Source organism: Lissotriton vulgaris, chromosome 4_1 (genome assembly GCF_964263255.1).
Source record: "Lissotriton vulgaris chromosome 4_1, aLisVul1.2, whole genome shotgun sequence".
NCBI lineage: Eukaryota > Metazoa > Chordata > Amphibia > Caudata > Salamandridae > Lissotriton > Lissotriton vulgaris.
In genome coordinates, this window is record NC_141691.1 from 1,643,645,713 (window position 1) to 1,643,661,213 (window position 15,501).

Consider the following 15,501-nt stretch of genomic DNA (forward strand, 5'->3'; position numbering starts at 1 on the left):
GCTTGAAATTTTAAAGCTTTCCTTGGTTTTGCATATGCCCAAACAAATCGAGAGATCAATTCATCTAGTTTTTTAAACCAGAGGTTTTCTATCTCTAAAGGATTAGCCCCCCAAAAAAAAGGATTTTAGGAAAAAAGGTAATGTTAATTACATTGCATCAGCCAACCAAAGACAGCTGTAGGTTATTTAACCTGTATAACTCTTTTTAGATTTTTCAATAAAATGGTCTATGTTTTCTTTGATGATGCCATCCATGTGGAGGGTCCACAAGGGAGATTTTATTATTGACCAAGATTACAGTTTTATTTAGTGAATAGCTTGAGATATGCCGGAACCCATCCGCCTCCTTCTCTATCTCAACTAGTGCTGTCGATGGCGTGGGTGTGACTAGGGCTTTGCCATCAGCATAAGCAGGTTTTTTGTCTCCCAGCCACTACAGACCATGAAGGGAATGCTGACATTAAGCATGAGCCTGTGTATAAATGGATCTATCTTAAGGGCGAAAAGGAGTGGGGAGCATGGGCACCCTTGTCTAGCCCCCTTGAGATCTCAATTTGTTCAAAAAGCTCTCCTGCCACAAAGGTCCTAGCCTCTGGTTTAAAATATAGGGCCTTAATAGCTAGCCGAAACTCTGGTCCTATGTTTACACTCTCCAGCACTGCCCACGGATAGTGCTGGAAGACCCTATCGAAAGCTTTCTCCGCATTCAGCAGGATCAAAACCATAGGGTCTCCTTTTACCTGGGCAGAGCGATTGCCTGTAAGAAGTGGTCTGTGATGCTTCTCTCAGGTATAAACCCATGTTTCCTTCCGGTTACTACATTTGCTGATGATGGGGGACAGATCTAGTCTAGTCTAGAAGTGTCCAGTCTAGAAGTGAGGATCTTTGTGTCAGGAAATTACTCCATTGTGCCTGCCATACGATCCGCGACAGAGAGAATTACCACCTGAACTACAAATCCCAGAAGGTCTGAGAGGGAGGGACTTACACAACCTTGCAAGTCAGAAAGCGTGAGTAATTCTAGTTGTGGAAGAATCGTGTTCGCTTGCTGCTGCCTAATTCGGATTCTGCGAGCTGGATCACGGAAGAGGTTGTACCGGTTTGTAGTGAGCTCAGGCTGCCTGCTGATTCAAGCAGAGAGGGCCAGTGATGGTTACGTGCCGGCTCGCTGTGGGAATTCAAACTGGAGTCTGCAAATACTTGGCGGCTGGCACATTTGAAAGCGCTCTTGTGGAGAGAAGCATTTCCGTTTCTTTAGGAGCCATTCAGACTAATGGCAAACGGAGGCTGCTTGGGATCGAGTGGCCTCATTTTTGGAACAACTTTGTGCAAGACAAAATTCAAATTCAACAGCACCCAAACAAGGTTGAATTCACTTTCCGAAATTTCGAGGCTTTAACATATGCAGACACGTTTAATTCATTTACTACTACAACATCCACAATGCTGAGCGGGGGCTGACTATGATGTAGGAGCCACACATGGCCGCCAGGCTACCATTGAGTTCGCATTTCCAGGTCTGACAGAGGAAGAGCTAGGTGAGTGTTTGCGAGGTCTCCGCAAGCGGTAGTGATTCCTTCGCGTTCTCCCCCTTAAACAATCACTCTTCTATTTTAGAGTTTAGCGCGATTGAAACACGCTTTAGCGAACGCCACGGAGGAGCCTAAATCCTGTTCCCCGCCATTGAACAAAACTTTCTGGTGTGATAGACAAGGAGAAGCGGTAACGCGACCTGCGATCTCCGCTCCACCCTGAAACAATTACAGGTATGTTTCCCCCTAAAAAGCTAATGTGAGTATGTTTGAAAGTATACAAAATAATGAATACTGAGCACGATCGTTGATTGTGCCTTGCAGATAACGCCGGAACAGCACTTTGAGCCCATCGGTTGCAGTGTGAATTTATCAACAACTTTACCGATTCAACAGTTAAAGGTATGAAGCCTGAGCCTTTCTGCCACAGAACCAGTTGTACTGTGCTGCTTCTGGCGGTCTAGTAAATATGCCAATTTCTTACACAATAGGTCAACTGTTACATTTCAAGATTGTGGCTTACACCAGCCCAGCCCCACTTGAATATTTGGACCGCGAGACCGCGCCGCCCATTGACGAAGGTAACTAGTCCTGTGACACCCAGAGCCGTTAGGGGGTATCGATTTTATTAGTTTTCAGTCACTGAAACGAACTTCCTTTATATCTCTCTTTGTGCAGATTATCCACATTGAAAGAGCCCTGAAGAGAATCTGCGATTTACTCCCAGATTCGAAACGCGTAGGTAAACGGCAAACAGGCATCAAAAATAAAGAGATCATTAGCTCATGAATTTATTATTCACTTCCTTTGACTTAATTTTCAAAGTTGTGTTTTGATCTTTCTTAAAAAAGAAAAATTTATTTTTTGTTGCCATTTTTTCACCGTGTGGGTATTATAGTGGTTTGAGATTTCGCAAAGAGTAATTATTTGTGGAGATATAATCACTATTTTTGTAAAAGAAGATGTTGTATACATTTTCCATAATTGTATATATGTCAGTTGTATAATAGTTGTTAATATGTGTAAGTGTTTTGTACAGTGTTTTTCTCACCCATGAAAAATATATAAAATTACTGAAAATTTCAAAGGGTTTAAATAAAATAACCCTGACAAACAGAAGATTTATCTTTGTTTGCGTTCTCAAACCTTGAGATAATAAACCAGTGTGAGGGCCAGCAACTGTTTTCTGTAACACAATATTTAGGTCCAGCTGCTCCTTTGTCCCAGGACCAGACTCCGTTTTCACAAGTGGTACCAATAACTAGCATTTCCTTATGTACAGCTATCACAGGTTGATCAGTACGTAGGGACTCTAAACAGAAATCATTTAACTGTGAACGTTTTCCCGGGTCGTGACCCTGCTCTTTATCACTGGGAAAGGAACTCCTTTGCCAGTACCTCTAGCTCCTCTGGCATAAGGACAGGGGTCATCTCATCTGCTTGACCTGTCATGGTTGCTCCTAGAAGTGACACCCAGCAGCAAAAGTGGAAATATTCTTGCTAGCAGCTGTGTTAGAAGGCAAGCGAGTTATTTTTCCAACCACCGCGTACATGTACGCAATGTACCTGATCATCTGCAGAGACGGATCACAGCTATTGGCCTTCATAAGTTACTTTCACCAACGTTAACCTTTGGCTGTGTACATCTTGGAGTCTACCGCCTACTATGTGGTCAACGTCCGACCTCCCTGTCTGATTCCAAATGTCCTATCGGCGAAGTCAGGCACCTGCCATTTTAGCTGTTCAAAATAGTGTGTTTGTGACTGTTAAGTGAGTCACCGCCACTGAAAATGGGAACTAGATTGTTTACATATTCAAACTTTGATGGACACAATTTTTTTTTTAATTTAAACATGTATTTGTAGTGTATTACTGTGGTGAAATGTAATATTCGTAAGGTGTTGGTTACACCTCGTCTGACTGTATTTGGGGGGGGGGAGAATGTGTAAAATAGAGCATGTGAAATGTATTATTTACACATTTTTCTTTCAAATTCATGATAGACTATAATTTTTCATTTGTAAAGAATAAAGGACAAAAAAACTAATGTTTGATTAAAGTATGTAGCAAAATCATACGTATTTTGTAGAACTACATGACTTATGTCGTAATTATCAAATATGCTGAAGTGGAACATGTGAAAAATTTTCAAATGTTTTTCCAATGCAGACATATGAACCTGCTAGAGTGAGGAGACAACAGCCTCAGGTGAACATCCCATTTCCAGACCTTTTTGCCAAGGAAGAAAGGGATATAATCAATATAATATCATTCAAACTATAACGGATTTATGTCATTAGATGGACCCAGATCCTTAACCTCACATCTGTTTCAACAATTGTCAAACTCATGGCAGAACTTCATTTTGTGATCACAAGATTCTTCCAGGACACCGTGGAAGTATCTGGTGGAATGTCACAACCACCTTTCAGTGATGGGCTACAAGAAGTTATATCTTCAATGATGATACACAGCAACAGTTTCACCGCAGCAGGATTTAGCCAATGTGAAGGGGGAATTTTACAGATTGGGTCACCTACTACATGTGGTTGGAGCAACTATTAGCACATATATTGCCTTAGTGCCACCACACACCAGAAACCAGATCTACAGAAATTGGAAACACTTCCATTCAATCAATGTACAAGTTGTCTGCTTACCATATGTGTACATCACAAGCTTATGCATGCATCTCCCCGGCCCTTGTTGGTCAGTCCAATTTTTCATACTATTGCTTTGGGACATTTCTAGTGCAATAATCAGACATTTTAGCCACTTTTTTGTCTTCCATCTATGACAGTCAGCTTATCCCAACTGCCTAAGGTTGTTGCCACCACTGAGAAATCCAACAACGTCAGGGGAAGTCCTTTTTAATAAGGCCCATGGAAGTACACAGTGGTCAGTGGAGCAGACTTTCAGCCTCCTAAAGGCAAGATTTGTTTGTCTGGACAAAACTGGTGGAGCCCTCCTTCACTCACCTGATAAGGTGTGCAAATTCTCAGTGGCCTGCTGCATGTTTCACATCACCCTGCGACGGAACATCCCTTACATCACAGAGGATGGAGACCTTGAAGAGCCAACGGGTGAGGATCCTGAAATGCCAAAGGAAGATGATAACAGTAAAGAAGAAGGAGTTGTCTTATGTCAAGATGTCATTGACAAGTTCTTCTTCGCATGAGTGTAAGTGGGGAACATCACTTACAACGCATTTTTTACAACGCACTACCATTACATCGCAACCATTACAACGCATACCATTACAATGCATTGCGCTGGGGGGCGCTCTAGGATAGGGAATATATTTAATTTACTATCCAACACCTTCCCTGCTATCCACGGGGACTGGAGTTGGAATAGTAAATTAAATAATTCACTATCCAGCGCCTAAAAGCATTATGCGTTGTAATGGACTGCGTGGTAAAAAACGCGTTGTAAAGGCATGCGATGTAAAAGCATGCGTTGTAGTGACACCAATCCGTGTAAGTATATCTTTACATGTTATCATTTTCACCGTTACACAAACTATTGATGTGATGATGAGGGAAGTATGTGATAGTAATTTGTTATGAAGGCATGTTCAGGGAAATTCAGGCCAAAGCTGTTAGTTGATCAAAGCTTTGACACATTGACTAATGTGTTCAGTTACATTGTTCATCTCTGCTTTTTTGGTGAAACTGTATCCTCCAAAAGTAGTATTTTTTAGAGTGTTGATTACGTTATGTTTGATTGGTAATCTTTTTGTTTTGATCTGTTGTAGGTTCCTCCATCACATCATCCTCATTTAGACATTTGAGAGTTGGGACATTTGCAGGTATATTATGATGTTTCAAAGTACAAAGGGAACATTAGTTGATGCTGGGAGAGACTGACACAGACTTTAGGTGTCCAAGTCTTGTACCAATGCAACTTGCACTGTGATTGAATGGGAGATTTGAAGATGACATTGGACTTGTGCCCTGTCATGTGTTGGCACTAAGGCAATATGTGTGCCATCATTAGCTTAAACCACACTGGAGCCAAATCACGCTAATCTCCCTTCATATTGGAAAAGTCCTCATTGTGCATAAAATGTATGTAGCTTTTGATGTGTCTCATGTTTGTGAAATTCCAATAGATACTGGAACAGTGGATTGGAATGATCCTGTATCTCTCATTATGGTTAGCTCTAAAACCATATCTAGCTCTCTACCTATCCTTTCCTACCAACCTATCTATAGTTGTTTTCTGGTTACCTCAACTATCTCCTTTTACCTTAGTTACTTACTACATCACCTATCTCTGTTCTCTACCTCTGAGTTTCTTTATCTTTTTTAAATATCTTGCTAAGTAGTTCACTTTATTTCTCTGTCTTTCTTTTGCCACTCCAATTTATCTTACTGAGTGATGCCAGAAGGTCACTGTCTAAAAAGAGAAGTGTATTCTTAGAAAGAGGAGAGGAGAGACAAGACAGGGTATGAGTATGAAGGGGAAATTGTATCTTGTTGCACATAATGGAATTGTGAAAATCATTGGTGCAATGCTTTAATTTCCATGTTGCGCTTGTGCAGGGGAATTATTGATATCTGGTATATGCTGCTATAATTTCAAGTGCTTTGTGCAAGTCCTACTTTTAGGTTATTAAACATCCACCAAGTCTCACACTGTTTTCAACATTGGCAGAAACTGGCCGGTTAGAAACTTTGGGGCAGATTTCTCAATCTTTCACGCAACACAGCAAGACACCTTGCTCCTCAGCATGAAAGGGAAAGTGCAGGAATGTGTCATATTGAACAATATATGGTGCATCCCTGTCCTCTCCATGCACTGGCACACTTTTGGCTGCCTATTGCCAATGCAGGCACCTTTGCATCATGGGGCAAGGGGATCTGCATTGCAGGGATGATTGTTTTTGTGCAGGAAAAAACACGGTCCTGTACAAAAAACAATCCTTAGGGTAGTTTCCCTCTTTCTACATGTCAAGCAGAATGCAACAAAACAGAAAGAGGAAAATACGAAGAGAAGTCAAGATATTTCTCCTCAGTACACCTTCCTGGGAAAGTATAGCATTTTGATGCATTCCCAGGTCTACCACTTATGGTAAATCTGGGAATGCGTCAAGATACATGGGTGGATGCATAGGAACACCCACGCATCACCCATGGAACACATCCCTGGGGCAGAGTAATGCAAGGCAGCGACTGGCGCTGTCTTTCATTACTCCAGATTTACCAAGCACCGCAGGGCCATGGAAAGTGGCCTTGTGTGGTTTGGTAAATCTGACTTTAGTGTGGCGTTGCCCTTGCGTAACCTTGTATGATGCAAGGACAATGCAACACTTTGATAAATCTGTCCTTGAATTCCCAGTAAAATGTTGTTACAAGACAAAAAAACACCTAAATCCATGCACAATAAGAAATGTCTTTATCAATGCTTGATCAAGCAGGAACAAGCACCCACTTTTTTTTAATTAACACCATTAATACATCAGGATTGAGGCAGTTTCATTCAATATGTATTTCAAAAAAGGTCGGTTATCTTTCAACAGGTTTTCTAGTCCAATGTTAGGTAGAGCGCAACCAACTATACAGAGTCACTTTTGTAGGTTATGTAATCCTTTATTGTTTACAAAATTGATCCTCAAGAAGTAGCCAACGCGTTTCGTACTGTATTGGAACTTCGTCAGGGCTTTATGCTGCAAAAGTTAATCACCAGTCCTAATTTGCAGTCAAGTTCTTCAAAGATGAATTGTGGCCTATGTCGGCCACTTCACCAAGTAAGTAAGCTAGTAGATGTGCATGATAAGGCTGCAAACACTGTCCCCTCGTTCGGGATCAATTTTGCAATTGTGGATAATCTCCACTGTAGGGGATTAGGAGGCTTTTTCCCCTGATCAGAGCACCACCAAGATACTACTCCCACGGTGTGACAAGTGTGGCCTTTTAGGTCTAAGGTCTCCTCTGTAAATCAAATGCTTGATCAAGCTTCCATGTAGTATGATTTGGTTGGTAGACGCCAGCAGCTTGGGCTGTAGGCTGTTTTTGTCTGCCTGATTACTTATAGCTTATTGCGTAATTCAATATTGTTTGACAGCATGAAGACTTTATTTAGCTGAAAATGTATGTTACATTTAAAGTTATTCCAAAAAAGTGGCTCCAAAATATTTCTTACCTGAGGTCCCAAAAATCCTTAAAATGACACATCAGGGTATGCCATCCACACTGTGCCCCTACGTACCCCACGCGCACTAGGTGTGGCTACTGCCCCCAAACAGAAGGGCATGGTTTGCAGCCAGCATACTAGCTGAGTGTACTCACATAGGCAGTGTCCTTTGTGGACGTATCCCCTGATGGGTCAGTGCCTACAGGTGTAGCTGTTACACCGAATGAGCCAACATCCTTTAAATGAACAGTTAAAGCCATTGCAAAATTGTGTTTGAAAATTGCTTCTTCCGTTGTCTTGCACAAAACACGGCATTTTTCAGATGCCTAGGAAGCAAATCTGTGCTTGGCTTTGTAAAATATACAGTATATGATCCCTCTTGATGGATGTGTCTCCAAAAATCTTTCTGTTTACAAAATATCACTAAGCATCCCGTGGCTGTGCGCGGTATCCTGCGAAACTCACCTTCGCCAAGTGGCCTGGATGCCTTCCAACCTCAGGATTTTAATAGCTCCGTTGATTTCCTGTACAGACAGAGAGCTATTCAGAATACGTTTTTCTCTGCCAATTTAGAATAGATTAATTCATTCGAAAATTCTTTAACCTGCTGTTTGAAGCCAGAGAATTAAAGAAAACTGTCACGGGTTCGGGGAATATCAGAGCTTCGTGTACAAACTGCGTCTCAAACAAGAACGTTAATTGCAGAAATTGCACTGGTTTAATCTATGCCCACAGATGAACCGCGGATGAATGTTGCCTACTTTTTTTGCATGTTTTATCGTGGTTTCGGTAAACAGCCGCGTATTTGAAGACAGTGCTAGTCGTTCAGCTTCTCTATAAAAGACATTCCAAAGGTTTACTAATCCTACACGTGTCTAACTAACATATCTAAGTCCATTTTTTTCATCATATGCTGCATTGTGTGAGACCAAATGTTAACGATTCTTGAGACTTCGAGGTGGATAGCAAAGTTTCATGATAATACATTTCAATATAATACTGATTTAATTTATGAAATGACTGGTGTAGTTTGTTAATACAAATCTAAAATATATTAAATGTGAAGATTGGGAAAGGAGCAATAACTGGAGGTCATGACCTAGATAATTTTTTTTAATTTATGGGGTATTTTGTAAAGTGCCGACTTTCACACACGAATAGGCTGCTGCTGGGAAGTTTCAGGGTGTCTCAGAAAGATAGGTTAGATAGAAAAGATGTATTTTCTTTTGCGTGATGTCTAAATGTATGGACTTTCTGGGGCATTCAACTCATAGAATTCAAGGTATTATTTGAAGTCTAATTGTTTAAAGTGCTGTTAAGTACAAGTCAACCATTCCACTCTCATCCATATTCTGAAGTCTCAAATGTAATTAACTGGCAATGTCCTTCACTGGTTCTTCTCCTGCTTATTTCACCAACTCCAGTTCATTCAAATCAAATAGGCCCAGAAGTCCCAGGAGATCCCCATCACCTGCAGAGTCGTCCAGATTTCCAGCTTGTCTCATTTCACCTACACCATCCATATGGAGCTCCCTAAGGATATACTACCAGTACACAGCATCAAAATTCAACAATATGCTGATAATACTCAACTATACTTGAAATGAATTTCTGCTTCAGACACTCTGTCTCAAACATTTCCCACACTACAACCAGACCGGGAAAAACACCTGAAGGTCAATCCCATCAAGAGTTCGTGAACTTCTCTTATTTTTCAAAGCAAAAAATATATAACTAGTAAAATCCTGGCTGTATAACATGCACCTGGACAGATTTAGATTCTAACTTTCACCCAACATAAAGTCACTTGGATTCACCCTGTGCACACAACTCACCCCTCAAGGAACAATTACCAAGAAACCAAAGACCTGGTACTAGCTATCTCTGCGCATAAAAGTGAAACCATGCTTCCCAGAAAGTGACTTAACTACTACTGTTCATGCCCTCAAATTTTCCCATTTATATGATGCAAATCATCTGCTCCATGTCCTCACAAACTTCACCCTTGACCCCCATTAATGGCTTTCCACAGGCAACAGTTTATCTCATTGAGGGCCTAAATAAATATGGTCACATCATACCCATACTGCTGGAACTACATTGGTTTCCACTTGGCAGCTCACACCATACTCAAAACCAGTTTGATCAAATGCAAACCATCATGACCAGCACCTTGTATATCCATTTCCCCATAGGAGTCTGTGTTATGACCGGTTGTTGGGCAGAACATGAGCTCCCATAGGGAACATTGGGACTCCGACTGAACATTGTGCGGTTGCATCAAAATCTGTCAGTCCGAACCGCTGACTGCAAGTCGGTTAGTCCCGATTCCGAGACAGTGTAGGGCGTAGGCTTTCCACCCAACATCGTAATTATGAGGGCTTTAATGTGTTGAGAAGAGATGCCCAGCACACATGAACAACACCCACTAGGGGTGGGAAATGAAAAAGTATTTTTTTTATATATAACCATCACACACTCTATTAGTGTCATGCTTCATCATCTGGTTAACCCCGACTCCAAGAGGTCAGGGTGGGCTCGACCATGTTCCAGGGAGCTCTTAGAAGTCAACAGACTAGGGAGAATAACTAAAAGTTAAAAATCCCTCATCCACTCCAGGAAATTCTTTTTTTCGCAGAGTGGATGAGAACAATAAAATCTAATATATGGAAATCTAATGTAAGATTTTATGGTCCTTTGACCATTGCTCTACCAACATGTTTCAGCCCTACTCTCACAGGCATAAAAAATACCGGGTGTTAATCAGGGTGGAATAATATGTGTAACACTCTCAGTGACGTGGCTAATAGGGATTGGCCCCTGCAGTCAAACCTTTCTCAAGGGTCCCTACCCTCTACTGCACCAGTTTGGCTGTGCTCTCCCCAGCTTGTGGCATTCCGTAGATCTGACATATCTCATGCTGAGATTTGATTGTCTGCCACCATTTCAACCATTATTTAGTGGCAGCTATCTCAGAACTCAGGACTCACCTGAGTCCCAAGAAAAAATCAAATATAAACTCAAGGGGGCAGGATAGTAATACCTTGACACCCTAGGCCTGGTGTTGGTTTCCCACATGGACCAAAAAAGTAGGCATAACTTGTGCCATAAGGTAACTGTAACTCACGCCCTCACCATACACTGCTAATTACCTCCCCTATTACATCACTCCTTACATCTTCAACAACATAATTTATAATATCACTGCAACATTTGCTCTAAAATTATTGATGTGAAAACTGTGCATGGCAGAGCACAAATTATAGTTATCTTAAGGCATAAATTAGCGACCTCTGACCCTGCCTTCAGGTGAGGTCGCCCCCACACTGCTGCCGCCTACCTTGCCCGGTCTCCTGCTGCCCGCCTAGCCCAGTCTCCTGACGCACGTTTTTCCGCTGCTGCCACCCTGCGGGCCCGCCCCCCTGGCACACCGTCTCCCGATTTGCCGCCCCGCTCCCGCCACCCAGCTGCTCCTCCCTCCCGCCAGTGCTCTTAAGGAGAGCACGCAGCAGCACAGGGAGCGACCTCTGACTCTTCCTTCAAGTGAGGTCGCCCCCACACTGCTGCCGCCTACCTTGCCCGGTCTCCTGCTGCCCTCCTAGCCCGGTCTCCTGCTGCACTTTTTACCGCCGCTGACACCCTGTGGCCCGGCCCCCAGGCATACCGTCTCCTGATTCGCTGCCCCGCTCCTGCCACCCAGCTGCTTGTCCCTCCCGCCAGCGCTTTTAAAGAGAGCACGCAGCAGCACAGGGAGCGACCTCTGACCCTGCCTTCAGGTGAGGTCGCCCCCCCGCTGCTGCCGCCTACCTTGCCCGGTCTCCTGCTGCCCGCCAAGATCGGTCTCCTGTCGCACTTATTACTGCCGCTGCTGCCCTGTAGCCCCTGCCCCCCCTCGCACACCGTCTCCTGATTCGCCGCCTTGCTCCCACCCCCCAGCTGCTCCTCCCTCCCACCAATGCTCTTATGCAGACCACGAAGCGACCGTGCAGCAGAGGCACACAGCGGGAACGCCGCCGGCGTGCCGAAGGCATGCCAAAGGCAAGGCGATCTGCACCTAGACCACGCCCAGCTCCAGGACCCCTCGCCACCGACGATGCCAGCCCACACGATGGACTTACAAAGCCACCGCCCTCCGCGCACTCAACGCCGGCCGGAACCCCGCCTGCTACCAAGCCACCCCGAAACGCACCGACGGACCCTTCACCTGCCAAGCCTGCAAGTTCACCTGCCTCCGGACCTGCACAGCACCCGCACGGCCAGCCACCAGCAACAATCACCTCAAGTGCATCCTGCTCAACACCGGCTCCGTCCACAGACACTCTGTCGAGCTCTGGAACCTCCTCAACACAACATCACCAGACGTCGCCTTCCTCACGGAAACCTGGATGAACGCCTCCTCAGCCCCCGACATCCACATAGCCATCCCCGAAGGCTACAAGATCACCCGGAGGGACCGCATCAACCAAACTGGAGGAGGCATCACCATCGTCCACAGAAATACCATCCGCATCACAACCAACTCTGACGACACCCTCACTGCCGAGGACTTTCACTTCCAGATACACACCGACCCCAAGACCACCCTCAGAGGCACTCTCATCTACAGACCCCCGGGACCAGGCACACAATTCAGCGAAGCCATCGCAGACTTCATCATCCCACACGCCCTCACCTCCCCAGACTACATCCTCCTAGGGGACCTCAACTTCCACCTGGAGAACAACAATGACAACAACACCGCTGCCCTGCTGGACAACCTCGCCAACCTCGGACTCAAGCAACTGGTAAACACCCCCACCCACTACGTTGGCCACACGCTAGACCCCATCTTCTCCTCCAGCAAGCACATCTCCTTCAGCCACTCAACCGGACTACACTGGACTGATCACAGCTGCGTCCACTTCAACTTCAGGAGAATCACGACTCACCACCACCCGCAACAGGTTCCCCGCAGGAGCTGGAGCAAGATCACCGCCGACCAGCTCACCACCTCGCTCAGCCAGAACCCTCCCGCCAACACAATGGACCCCAAAGAAGCAGCCCGCAACTTCACACAGTGGCTCACCAACTGTGCTGATGACCTCGCACCACTGAAGAACTATCCCAGCAGACCCGGCAGCAAGAAAACCTCGTTGTTCACCAACAAACTCAAAACCTCCAAGAAAAACTGCCGCACACTCGAGAAAGCCTGGCGCCACGACCAGACTACAGAAAACATGACAGCCCTAAAGAATGCCACCCGCATACACCACCAGCTGATCCGCACCACCAAAAGGGCAACATTCAAAGAACGACTGGACAACAACACACACAACTGCAAAGAACTCTTCAGCATCGTCAAAGAGCTCCCCAACCACAGCGCCTGCAACAACGACATCACACCCTCGCAAAACCTCTGCGACTCACTCACCTTGTTTTTCCACCGCAAGATCGCCGACATACACAACAGCTTTGGCGCACAGACCACGCACCCAACCACCGAACCAGTGCCCCGACCACCACCTTCTGCAACTGGACCCCGGTCAGCACCGAAGACACCACCCGCACGATGAACACCATCCACTCTGGATCACCAACCGACCCCTGCCCTTACCATGTCTTCAACAAGGCCGACTCCATCATCGCACCCCAACTCCGGGACATCATCAACATCTCCTTCGCCACCGCCACCTTCCCGGAGAGCTGGAAACATGCCGAACTCAGTGCCCTCCTGAAGAAACCCACCGCAGACCCCACAGACCTCAAGAACTTCCGCCCCATCTCGCTCCTCCCTTTTCCTGCCAAAGTCATTGAGAAGACCGTCAACAAGCAACTCGCCGCCTTCCTTGAGACAAACAGATGGCTCGACCCCTCACAGTCCAGTTTCCGAGCTAACCACAGCACCGAGACCGCCATCATTGCAGCTACCGACAACATCAGATCCCTGCTTGACAACAGGGAAACAGCTGCCGTCATGCTCCTGGATCTCTCAGCAGCGTTCGACGCAGTATGTCACCGCAGACTAATACAGTGCCTCAACAACACCGGAATCCCAGGGATGGCCCTGGAGTGGATCATCTTGTTCTTCGCCGGAAGAACCCAGAGAGTCCGCCTCCATCCGTTCCGATCCGCGGCCACCGAAGTCATCTGCGGCATACCCCAAGGATCCTCGCTCAGCCCCACCCTCTTCAACGTCTACATGAGCCCCCTCGCAGCCATCGCAGGTCAACACAACCTTAACATCATTTCCTACGCAGACGACACCCAGCTGATTCTCTCCCTCACCAACGACCCTGCCACCGCCAGAGCCAGCCTCCAGGAAGGAATGAAAGACGTCGCAGAGTGGATGAAGACCAGCCGCCTGAAACTGAACTCAGAAAAGACGGACGTCCTCATCCTAGGATCAAGCCCCTCCGCCTGGGACGACTCCTGGTGGCCCCCTGCCCTGGGCACCACCCCCAAGACAACGGACCACGCACGCAACCTGGGCTTCATCCTGGTCTCCATCCTCATGATGACCAAACAAGTCATCGCCGTCTCGTCATCCTGCTTCAACACCCTGCGCATGCTCCGAAAGATCTTTCAATGGATCCCCACCGAAACCAGGAAGACGGTCACCCAGGCCCTCGTCACCAGCCAACTGGACTACGGGAACACCCTCTACGCGGGAACCACAGCCAAACTCCAGAGAAGACTCCACAGCCACATCTCTGCCCACCTGAGAGACCTGCACTGGCTCCCCGTCAGCAAGAGAATCACGTTCAGACTCCTCACCCACGCACACAAGGCTCTCCACGACTTGGGCCCCAAGTACCTCAACAACCGCCTCACATTCTACAAACCCACCCACTAGCTCCGCTCAACCAGCCTCGCCCTCGCCACCATCCCACGCATGCGCAGAGCCACCGCCGGAGGAAGATCCTTCTCCTCCCTGGCGGCCAAGACATGGAACTCTCTCCCCATCCACCTACGACTGACCCAGGACCATCTCTCCTTCAGGAAACAACTCAAGACCTGGCTATTCGAGCAGTAGCGGATCTATCCCCTCCCAGCGCCTTGAGACCCTAGCGGGTGAGTAGCGCGCTTTACAAATTTGCTGATTGATTGATTAATTGATAGATAGTTAACAGAGATAACTATAACTGGTGTATTTGGGTGGGTTTGTACTTTTAAAACATTATGTTGTCACTGAAATTTTCACCTAACATTAATGTTACTTTAACCTTTGATTTTTTTCAATGAAAATATACATTTAAATGTTTGCACTATATTGCATTGATTATTGTTCCTTTTTTAAAGTGCTATAATGCCCTTGGGCCACATTGATACTATTTAGAACTGCATAAATACATGAAAACAGTATAAATAAAACGTATTTAGGCGTCATAGGCTGATATATGTAAGGAGTTAGATCATGAAGATCGTTGTTGAAATGTTATAAAATTCAAGCGATAACTTGGATCAGTGAGACTACGAGTAGAGGAAAGTGTCTTTGTAAAGAAAATTACAGTTGACTTTTTATTGCATTTCTTCAAATTCAAGAATGAATGCCACAGCTTTACATTGGTTGTTTATCCCTACAGGGGGTGTAACATGACTTGGCCCAGTCAAAAATATGGGAGGATGATCTGACCATGGTACTTCTAGATAGAATTAATCGATAAGCAGTGTCCAGAATGGAAGATTAGCTCTTGCATTTTGTCAGATGTGTGAGTGAAAACTACCAATTTAATGAAGATGATGACAGAATTCTCAAGGTGATGACATTAGAATATAGTACACATGGTTTGTAATCTATCAATCGATCTATCTATCTATCTATCTATCTATCTATCTATCTATCTATCTATCT